This window comes from Triticum aestivum, chromosome 6B, assembly GCF_018294505.1.
Source record: "Triticum aestivum cultivar Chinese Spring chromosome 6B, IWGSC CS RefSeq v2.1, whole genome shotgun sequence".
In the NCBI taxonomy this organism is placed as follows: Eukaryota; Viridiplantae; Streptophyta; class Magnoliopsida; order Poales; family Poaceae; genus Triticum; species Triticum aestivum.
In genome coordinates, this window is record NC_057810.1 from 700100408 (window position 1) to 700111323 (window position 10916).

At 36.7% G+C, this 10916-nt stretch overlaps 1 long non-coding RNA gene across 1 annotated transcript; it reads left to right on the forward strand.

The window, feature by feature from the left end:
• Positions 1–1243: 1243 nt before the first annotated feature.
• Positions 1244–1830, forward strand: LOC123134965 (uncharacterized). The gene is made up of 2 exons (XR_006465784.1): positions 1244–1396; positions 1495–1830. It is a non-coding gene; the product is annotated as an uncharacterized lncRNA (long non-coding RNA).
• Positions 1831–10916: the final 9086 nt, after the last annotated feature.

The window sequence follows — 10916 nt, forward strand, 5'->3', positions numbered from 1 at the left end:
ATTACCCGAAACAAGACGTTCGTTCGCCTTTGCAGAAGGTAATCATCACCACGGTTACTATGCTATCATGAAAAAAGCAATACAACCTCCTGTACTGAATGCTTGCCTCAGGTAAGTCAACTATTGATGATAATCGCAGAAGCCAATCATGTACTCCCTCCGTTCCTAAATATTTGTCTTTCTAGAGATTTCAAATGGACTACAACATACGGATGTATATAGACATATTTTAGAGTGTAGATTCACTCATTTTGCTTCATATCTAGAAAGACAAATATATTTGGGAACGGAGGGAGTATGTGTGTGACAGAAATCCTGTATGCAACCAGCCAAATAACCCATATGAACTATCCTACGTATTTTCAAGACGATCCTCATCATTGCAGTGTAGCATCCTACAGGCAATGCGTCTCAATTGCAGTACAGCGGCCAATCTCGGAGTGCACGGCCGCCGGCGTCTCCCAATGCTCCGCCCCACGTGCGTCTCCGCCGCGGGGAGCTGGGATGGCCGATTCCCGGCCGAAGCGCGCATCGCCTCCATCTCCCTCGCCCTCCCCCGTCTCCGGCCGGCCACCTCTTCTGCTCTGCGGTGGCGCAGCCGCGCAGGCATCCTCCAAGAGGTCATGGATGGATGGAAAGGAGCTCGCCAAGGGGATGGATAAGAAAGAACTCGCGGCAGCGGCAGCGGCGACGGAGGGTCCCGGGCCGGCCGGCGGTCTGCGCGATTTGGAGACGAGCCAGTGTTGGCTGTTTTTTTTTCTCTTTCTCTTTTTTTGAGGTTTTTTTTCTCTTTCTCTGACGGGAATGACGAGCCAGCGGTGTGTTTGTTTCTGCCCACGTCCACCTATTCTAGTCCGCTATGATCCAGCCCACGAAACAGCCGGAGGCCCAATAAAATAATCTCTTATTTTCTTCTCAAAAACTAATAATCTCTTATTAATTTCTCCACACGCATCCATTTTTTTTGAAAAATGACAAAAATCTATAAAAAAAAGCATATATCTTTCCTTCGCTTCTCACCCCCCTCTACATTATTGATGTTTTTGTTATATAAAATAATCATAATTATCCAAAGGAGACAACGTTTTCTTTTTTAATGACTCATCAGGCCATGACGTACCTCTACATTACTAGCGTGTACAATAAATTGTGTGCATTGATGGGAATGTATATCTGCACGCTACTACATGATTATCTATATAGGTCATTAATTTGATAAATAGTGCTTTAATGCGGCAAATCCAATATAAAAAGGCTTGTCCACTATGTTGGTTCTCCTTCAGAGCTCACAGATCGGGCAACTATCGGCAAGTCTTTCCTTCAACTCAACAATTAGCTAAGATGAGGTGTATCCAAATGTTGCTCCTGCCCATCGCCTTCCTCGTGCTATCATCAGGTACTCATTTATTCATGTAATATGTTCATCGAAACCTCATCCGATAAATAATGATCATCATGTTGTGATCCTCTCTTCCTCATGTTGGGATTTTGCAGATGTGATAATGGAGGCGTCGGCGGGCATTGGCATTGATCCCATCTCCTGTATGTCAAACATTATTCAGCCGTCGCCAAAGCCATGTGATAACCAAACTTGTCGTAAGGCATGCGTCGAACGTATAGGGTACGGCACAGAAGGCAAGTGTGTTACCGAGGGGTGCGAGTGTACGTACTGCACAAATTGGCCTCCACGACAATCAACAAATGAGCCCTGATTTAGATAGGATGGGATGTCATGTTGAATTGAATAATGCAACAGAGATCATAAATGGTGTAATAGCAATGTTGTTCACTGATAAGTCATATGAAGAATGATGAATTTGGACTTGCTTATTGAATTATTTGAGGTTATGAGGTGAGTTATGTGATGTTTACCTCTACAGAAATATTATACGTATTGGAAAGGGAAGAAATAGAAGCGGATACCCCTGAAAAAAGATAATTTGGTTTATGGAATGCATTCTGCGGCAAATGCATGCCCCATCGCACAAGGTAAAAAATCGAAAAAGTTCGTTTGCGGTAGCTGGGATTCAAACGCACGCAAGTAAAAAAGTAATGGTGTAACAGTAAGGTTGTTCACTGGAAATATAATCAAAGAGATCTGGTGGCAGATATGCATCGCAAGTATTAAAAAGTAATGGGAATTTGTAACTTCCTTACGTGAGGATTTTAGCATTAGATCCGAACTACGCACGCCGCCAGTTTCCTTTTCGGCAATTTTCTTTTATTTCGGTAACTAAGTAGTCTGCGCATATAATTATATTTCCTTTTTCTTTTTAATTTCTCAATTTTCTCTTTCCCAACCGTTTCCCTTTTTTTCGATCGGGCAGTTTCCTTTTTTTTTCTGCCATTTCCTTTTACTCCCTCCGTACCGAAATACTACTAATTAGTCTGCGCATATAATTATGTTTCCTTTTTCTATTCAATTTTTCAGTTTCCTTTTTCCCAGCCGTTTCCTTTTTTTCGACCAGGCAGTTTCCTTTTTTTCAGGCAATTTTCTTATACTCCCTCTGTACCGAAAGACTTGTAGTTGGGGCGACCATTTCTTTTATTTCGACCACTAATTTCTCAGTTGCGCATGTGTGTGTGTGTGTGCGTGCATGCGTGCGTGCGTGTGTGTGTGTATGTGTATGTGTGTGTATTAGAAAAAAATACTCTTCAAAAATACATTTGAAAAAAATGTTGAACAAGAATTTGAAAAATACTGAATAAGTATTTAAAATGTTGAAGAAGTATTTCAAAAAATGTTGAATAGGTATTAAAAATGTTGAACATGTATTTGACAAATTTTGAACAAGTATTTGAAAAAGAATAAGTACTACAAATGTTGAGCAAGTATTTGACAAATGTTCAATAAGTATTATATATTATTGAACGAGTATTCAAAAACTGTTAAATAATTATTTTAAAATGTTTAATAAGTATTCAAAATGTTGAAAAAGTATTCTAAAATGTTGAATAAATTTCGAAAAATGTTGGACGAGTGTTTGAAAAATATTGAACAAGTCTTTGAACAATGTTGAATAAGTACTAAAATGTTGAACAAGTACTTGACAATATGTTGAATAAACGTTCGAACAATGTGGAACGTGTATACAAAAAATAGTAAAAAGGTATTTTTGACACATACGAAAATGTAGAGTGAAAACGAAAAAAACATAAGGAAAAACAAAAAATGAAGAAAAAAGAAAACCAAACAAAATTTGAGAAGAAACAAAAGGCAAAAAACCAAAGACAGAGAAATAAAATGCAAGAAAGAATGAAAAAAACTGAAGAAGAAAAATTAAAAGAAACAAAAGGAAAAGGCAGAAAAAAAATCCGGCTAGCAGCACCAATCGAACTTTTCATCTCTTGTCTTTTTAATATGTACGCGCGCATGAGTGGGCCGGCCCAATGAAACCAGAAACGAACAGCGCTCTTGTCTTTTTAATCTGTACGCATGCGCGAGTGAGCTAGCCCAATGCGAAACACGTGGAGGAAAACAAGCTAAAGCTTCCCTCTCGCATCGCGGCGTTTACTATTTAGCGCTGCAGCCGCCCGTTATAGACAAATTTACAAACGCACACCTGCAGCACCCCATGTTGACCGGCCCAATTCTCGTCGTATGAGAAAAAACTGGGCGCGCTCAATAGGAATCGAACCAGCGCCGCCGAGCGACCTGGCGCGCACCCCCTGGCGCGCTGGGCGTTCGTATGGGCCAGCCCATATACCGTTTATCTTTCTTTTTCGTTTTTTCTTGATTTATTTTTTTTCTGTTTCCCTTTTACTTTTTTCTTCTCTCTTTTTCTTTCCAAATCCGTGAACATTTTTTTGTAGCAAAATCAAAATATGTTTGTCAACGTGTATAAACGCTCAATGATTCATAAAATGTTCATAAAATTATTTTTTTCTTCATCGGGTTGAAAAAATGTTCATCAAAATTTAAAATTACTTCATCTAACTCAAAAAATGTTTATCAAATTGGAATTTTGTTCATTGATTTCATAATTTGTTCATTGATTTTCAAAATTTATTCATCATTGATTTCAAAAATTGTTCACCACATTCAAAAAAATTCATCAATTTCAAAATTGGTTCATAAAATTCAAAATTAGTTTTTTCATTTTTTTTCTCTTTTCTTTCTAATTTCGTGAACATTTTTACGTATAAAATTCAAAACAAAATCATCAGTGTGTAAAAATGCTCAACGATTCGAAAAATATTCTTAAAATTCTTTTTTTGCTAATCGGATTGAAAAAATGTTCATCAAATTTCAAAATTTGAAACAGTAAACATTTTCGAAATCTTCAAGATTTTTGAAACTCCCAAGTAATTTTTAAAAATAATTAACAATTTTTCCTAAATTGTGAACATTTTTCTGAAATTGTGTGCAGTCATGAACATTTTTTCGAAATTGTGAATATTTTTCAAAACAAAAGAAGATTATTTCAAATCCTAAACAATTTTTCGAAGTGTTGAACATTCTTTAAATCATGATAAAAAATTGAATTCGAGAACATTTTCTGAAATCATGAACATTTCTTTAATTCAAGAATCACTTTTGAGAATCATGAACATTTTTTACAAATTAATGCACATTTTTAAGAATTCGTGAACATTATTTGAAATCATGAACATTTTTGAATTTATGAAAATTTTCTTACAAGTTTTTGAACAATTTTTTAATCATGATTGTTTTATTTAAAATTAGTAACTTCTCTGAAATTTAAAACCTTTTGATATCCCGAATTACTGAGAAAAATAAAAAATAGAAAATAAAATAAAACAGGCAGTGGGCCGGCCCAACATGGGCCGGCCCAACATGGGCCGGCCCATATGGGCGCGAAGGGGGAGCGGGGTGGTGCGCTCTCGCTGCGTTCCCGGCGCCTTATGCGGGGAGCTCCTAAGTGGCGCCTTAAGCGCCACTCGGAGGAACCGGCGCCCACGTGCGCCCCCTTCTTGGGCCGGCCCGCTTTGGATTCCCTCCTTCGCCGCCGCTCGCTCGGGACGTCCTAATATGTCGAGCGGCAAAAAAAGAAACGCACCTGTGGATCTAACTCCAGACCTCCCAATGGATTCCAGCGTGCATAGCCAGCCAAGCTAGCATCCTACAACCGTTTTAGTGCAACGCTAGTTTAAAAGTAGACAGCGGCAAATCATTTTTTGCAAATAAATATTTTTTTTGTAATATACGTTGAACAATTTTTAAAATACAGTGAACTTTTTTGTAAGAAAATATTGAACAAATTTCAAATACACAAATGAAACATTTTGTGGTATGCATTGAACAATTGTTTAATGTATGATGAACAAATTTTAAGTACACAATGAACATTTTTTAATATACGTTGAACAATTTCATAATATACGATGAATTGTAATACATGATGAACATTTTTATAAATTCAAAGGTGAACTATTTCATAAATATATGATGAACATTTTCTTAATACGACCAAACAAAAAAAAACAGACTGGAAACGTGGTACCGTTATATTTACTATACAAAAATCATAAAAGCAGAAAACTAATCACAACCATAAGTTGTCCCGGTTGGCTACCTGCACTTGAACAAAAGCCGTGGGTCTAGAGTTCGACTACTGCGGCAGGCACATATTTTTGTGGATCATTAAAGGAATGAAAAAAAAGAAGTAAAACGGGCCTGGCCCATGAAGGGAGGGGGGGGGGGGGGGGGGGTGCGCCCGTTTGGGAATCAGCCTATAACGGGAGCTGAGGGTGCCGTTTAGGAAATGCCCCTTATGCGCCCTATAGGAGCTCCCCCTCATTAGTGCATGTTCGTTCGTACAACCACCGCGCCAGCAAGCAGTATCTGATAAGCTTAAACTATTTACTTCTTTCATTCCTTGCGTCTCTCTTTTCTCTTTTTTTCTTTTTTGGTTTTTCAAATTTTCGTTTTCTGTTTTTCTTTCTTCTTTCTTTCTGGTTTATTCCCTCATTGATTTTTTCATTTTCCACTTTTCTAAAATGCGTGAAATTTTTCCAAATCGAAGGTGTTTTTCTTCACAAGTTTGATGAATTTTGGTTTTCAAAATCAATGAACTTTTTTCTATTTTTTAGTGAACTATTTTAACAAATGATTTTTTTTCCAAATTCGATGAACTTTCTTCAAATTTGAGCAAATTTTTTCAATTCGATGAACTTTTTTTCGAAATCGAAGAACATTTGTCAAATTCAATGAACTTTTCTCATAGTCAATGACCATTTCTCAAATACAATGAACTTTTTTCAAATTTGATGACGAGTTTTCAAATTCGATGAACTCTTTTTCAAATCCGATGAACTTTTTTGAAAAGTTGATAAACTTTTTTAAATATTGATGAATCTTTTCCAAATTTAGTGAACCTTTTTTCAACTTCGGTGAACTTTTTTCAAATTTAATGAAGAATTTTCAAATTCGATGAACTCTTTTTTAAATCTGATGAACTTTTTTGAGAAGTTGATGAACTTTTTCCAAATTTAGTTATCTTTTTTTAAAATTTGATGAACTTTTTTCATATTTGATGAAGATTTTTCAAAATCGGTGAACTCTTTTTCAAATTTGTGATCTTTTTTTATCAAAATCATTGAACTGTTTGAACTTTTTTACAAAGTCCGGAGAATGTTTTTTGAATTCATATTTTTTTCATTTAAATTGATGAAATGTGTTCTAATATATGAACTTTTTTCAAGCTATGTTTCAAATTGTTGACCTTTGTTGATTTTTGTGCCTTTTCAAATTCATGAACTCTTTTTCTTCAAATTCATGAACTGTTTCCATTTTAGTGTACTTTCTTCAATTACTACGAATATGTTATATGTTAATGTTGTACTGAAAGAAGGGGTCAAATAGAGCTGCTTCTCAATAGTTGCCAACAAACCAACAAAATTTAGCTCGGTCTAGTGGTTAACGCATGAGACCGTTGACCTGGTTGTCCAGAGGTCGATTCCCCCTTCTCCCGTTTTATTTCCCGCGAGAATCGAATAAGCGAGCGATTTTTGTTTTTTGTCGAGCGATCAAGGCAGCAATCGGTTTGTGCTAATTGGGCCGGCCCAAAATGAACTTCACGTGAGCGCCAGTATGCCAAATGGGCGCATAAAGCGCTGAACAGGAGCTCCCTCGCATCGCTGGGAGAGTTCGGCGCTGCAAGCGCCAGCTAGCCGATCCTGGCGCTCGCACGCACGCGTAGCCAGCCGGCCCAACGTACATGTGGAAAAAAACAAACGCGAAAGAAAAGAGCTGACGTTAATTTGTGGGCAGTAGGAATCGATTCCTGCACGTCTAAGTCAAGAGCATAGAGCCAACACCACTGCACAAGGTTCGGTTCATTCCCAATAAGGAAATAATACTATTTGACCCCTCTTTTAGTACAACTTTGTTCATGTTGATTGGTATAGAAAAGGAAAAAAATCACAAAAAAGAAAAGGATTACGAATTAAAAAATGTTCACGAAAATTTCAAAAAACTTCACCAAAATTGAAAGTTTTTCATCGAATTTGAAATAAAAGGTCATCGTATTTGAAAAAAGTTCATCGATTTTGAAAAGAGTTCATCGATTTTTTTGAAAAAAATAATCAAATTAAAAAAAATTGATTTTGGAAAGAGTTCATCAGATTTGAAAAGAGTTCATCGATTTTCCAAAAAAGTTCATCGATTTAGAAAAAGTTCATCGATTTTGAAAACAGTTCATCATATTTTGGAAAAGAGTTTGCCTATTTTTTTAAATAGTAAATTGAATTTTAAAAAAGTTCATCGATTTTCAAAACAGTTCATCATATTTGGAAAGTCAAGTTTTTTGAAAAAGGTTCATCTAATTTATAAAAAGTTCATCAATTTGGAAAACAGTTCATCATATTTGAAAAGAGTTCATCGATTTTTTGAAAAAAGTTCAACGAGTTTATGCAAAGTTCGTTGATTTTGAAAACAGTTCATCGTATTTGAAAAGAGTTCATCGTTTTTTTGAAAAAAGTTCATCAAATTTGGAAAAAAGTTCATCGATTTGAAAAAACGTCATGAAATTTCAGAAAAGGTTCATCGAGTTAAAGAAGAGTTCATGTATTTTCAAACAATTCATCAAACTTGGAAGAATAAAATAGAAAAAACAGAAATGAAAAAATGAAAAAGGAAAATGAAAAAGGTAAAAAGGAAAGAGTGAAAAGAAAGAAAAAGTTCAATCCTAGCAGATTCCGTGAGTTGCCATGGTGGTTACAGCTGGTTCGAATCACGATTAACGCGTGTATTTTTGCTGATTAAAACATAGAAGAAAGGAACGCTAATGGGCCGGCCCAGAGCGGGAGCGCTTCAGGCGCTCGTTTGTAAACGGGCGCATATGCGCCAAATAGGATCCACCCGCATCGCTTTAAGTGATAAATAGTCGCTGACTGCTGTAGCGACCATTTTTTCCCTATTCTTTGTTGGTACACTGCAGCGAACTAACACACTCTAGAGGCCGATGCACTATAGCGGAGAATTTGTCAAATTTTGTACGTAAATATATTTATTAATTCAGACATTTTCTGAAAATAATAAATTGTTTTGAAAACGTAAGCAATTTTTGTTTTTAAAAATATGAACATTTTTTAAAATTACAAACACTTTCGAAATTAGGAACATTTATTAAACATTTTGAGCATTTTTAAAACACTAACATTTTTTGAATTTACGAACAAAACTTGAAAACTGGATTGAATTTTTTGAAATTCTGCTTTTTATATGAAAATGCAAACATTTTCTAAAATACATAAAAAAGTTGAAGACAAAAAATTGGAATTCCCCAAACTTTTTTTAATATGTGAATAATTTCTAAAAAGACATAAACTTCTTTTAAGTTTGCGAGTTTTTTTTTTAAAAAAAGGTAAAAGAAGAAACAAAAGAAAACAAAAAAAAAATACTAAATCCATAATAATAAGAGGAAAACCAATCTTCTAGAAAGTTCTAAAAACCAGTAAAACTGGGCTGGAACCTTCTAGAAGATTTCCAAAATTGATATTACGTACTTGTTGAATATGGGTCAGACCAATAACTCGATCGCTATGCATAGCCTATGCACGTTTGGTCGACTATTGGACACAACGAGCGTCCGATAGGATTTTCGCTTGAGGATTGCAATGACGCAACGATGTATGGTTGTTACTAGGGTAGTTTTTCTCTGCCAATAGGCTTGAATTGGGCAATCGGACCATATGCGTGCTTTGTTTGTGTCTAGCTGGTGTACAACCAAGCTGGCAGCTTGGTAAGCTGAAAAAATGCAATCTGGCTAGTGGCCCTCATGACTGATGTAGCACATGAATTTCTTAGAACTCCTTTGTTTTTCTTGTGAAATAACTCTTGCCTTACTCAATGCCTCAAGGTTTAAAATCAAGTTCGACAAATTCTAAAGCATCGTCACGGCCCGATCCAAGCCAAACAATAGTACGACATTGAGATCTCCAAAAGTTTACCATGAATTGACTCCTTATTTTGGCAGTAGGGAATGTGAGTAATACAAGAACTGCATTCCTCCAAGCTTCTTTTGATTTCCTGGAGCTCCTTTGGTTCATAGGATAGAAAGATCATAAGAACTTACTATTTGTCGGACTCCAATCCCATGCATCAAAGTGAAGAAGAGACCTGACCACAAATGTACGTATGTGCGTACCTAGGATACACACAATCACACAGGATACAACACACACACTCCCTTTCCAAAATCTCTCTTTTTAGCTTCTTTCCAAATCTCTTGATTTTAGTGCCTTGCACCAAGAACAAACAACATGCCAAGTTAGCGATGCGTGTATGGATCTGGGACAGTCAATATGCATGCTTGCTCGCCTGCCTAATGAGGGCCAACTTTCGCAACCTAATAGACATCATTGTCGAGCAAAACAACATCGTGGAGTTTGATCTTGATACTGAGGGAGTGTGCCTCAAATCTTACATGCCACTGGTATGTTCCCTACTTGCCAATATTTTCTTTCGGGTTATTTCCTTTCATAAATTGTTTGACAATGTGAGAGGTACTTTTCTTTCGAAGATCGTCTTTGATAGATTTCAACCACTCATGCTCTTGCTTCAAATTAAGCATCTCAAAGTGTAGCTTCTCATGAGTTCTCAAAAACTCTCCCCCTTTTCAAAAAATTATTTATTTACCAACAATACTTATGAATTATTTGCCACAGTTCGAACACTTTTGTTTTGACACTTGAAAACTTTTATTTTTGACTTTGTTTTAAAATTTGAATTTTGAACCGTTTTGAATCTAAACGAGATTAGCAATAGTAAAAATGATGACTTGGCATCATTAGCCGAGAATTACTGTAGCTTAATTATCCGGGCGTTACAAATCTCCTCCACTACAAGAAATCTAGTCCCGAGATTTTAGGAGGTAGAAGGAAACAAAACAGGTTATTAATTGAGAAGACGATCCTCGAGTTCCCAAGTGGCTTCATCTTCAGAAGGATTGGACCACTAAAACTTTTTAGAATTTTGGAAGCCCTCTGACGGTGCGACGTTCAATTTGACCGAGAACGCGGACCAAAGAGATACTTCAGATTCGAAGTAGTGTTTTTCAGTCATCCAAGGAATAAATCCGTGCTTCGGCATTCCGAACAAGATGAGCATGGTAGCTCACTATCTCACTTGACGGATGTAGTAGATGCACGGTTTTAGTGGCGCAAATGATAGAAGCGGTATGCGTTTTCAACCATTCCATTCCCAGGATGAGGTCGATATTGGACGACTTCAAAACAATGGGGGAAACATGGAATTCCAGCCCTTCAATTTCAACGGGGACGTTGAGACTAACCATGGTGGTTCAACATTGCCCCGCGGGGGTGTGTACCACTAGCGGGTTGTTCATTTCTTTGAATTTAAGGCCATGCATGGATGCAAAATCTTCGAATATGAAAGAATGCGATGCTCCTGAATCGAATAAAACAGAAGTTGGTGCCGAGTTAACAAGAAG